The sequence below is a fragment of the Morone saxatilis genome, unplaced genomic scaffold (genome assembly GCF_004916995.1).
Source record: "Morone saxatilis isolate NCDOM2014 unplaced genomic scaffold, NCSU_SB_2.0 Contig19, whole genome shotgun sequence".
In the NCBI taxonomy this organism is placed as follows: domain Eukaryota; kingdom Metazoa; phylum Chordata; class Actinopteri; family Moronidae; genus Morone; species Morone saxatilis.
Genome location: NW_023339751.1, coordinates 12909735 through 12910093, shown reverse-complemented (window position 1 = coordinate 12910093; position 359 = coordinate 12909735). Strand labels below are relative to the sequence as shown.

The 359-nt window shown below is 38.7% G+C and overlaps 1 protein-coding gene across 2 annotated transcripts in view; it reads left to right on the top strand.

Annotated features, from left to right (window-relative positions):
* zgc:91976 (uncharacterized protein LOC492359 homolog) overlaps positions 1-359 on the top strand; it is a 23207-nt gene that overhangs the window by 18133 nt on the left and 4715 nt on the right. The window lies entirely within an intron of this gene.

Genomic DNA, 359 nt, shown 5'->3' with positions numbered 1-359 from the left:
ATACGTCAACTACATTTTGCAGCTAAAACATTTGTCCTTTACTCTGAAAAAAGTTTAACTTGTGAAGTATTTTTACACTGTATTACAATATTGTATTAAGTAAGGCATCTGGATACTTCTGTAACCGGTCCTCAAACGAGTTCCCCCTGCAATGTTTGTCGCATAAGTGAGAGAATTTGATGTGTTGTAAGAAAAAAGTTGCAGAGAAAAAAAAAGAAGCAAATTTAGAGGTGAGACGTGGCATCACAGATGAATCCAAGGCTCAATGGAAAAGTTGATTGTAGCCGTCTTCACCCATGCCATGAAGAAATGAACACCGCTGTCTGGATTAACTCGTGTTGTGCTGCTCTCTCTCTCTC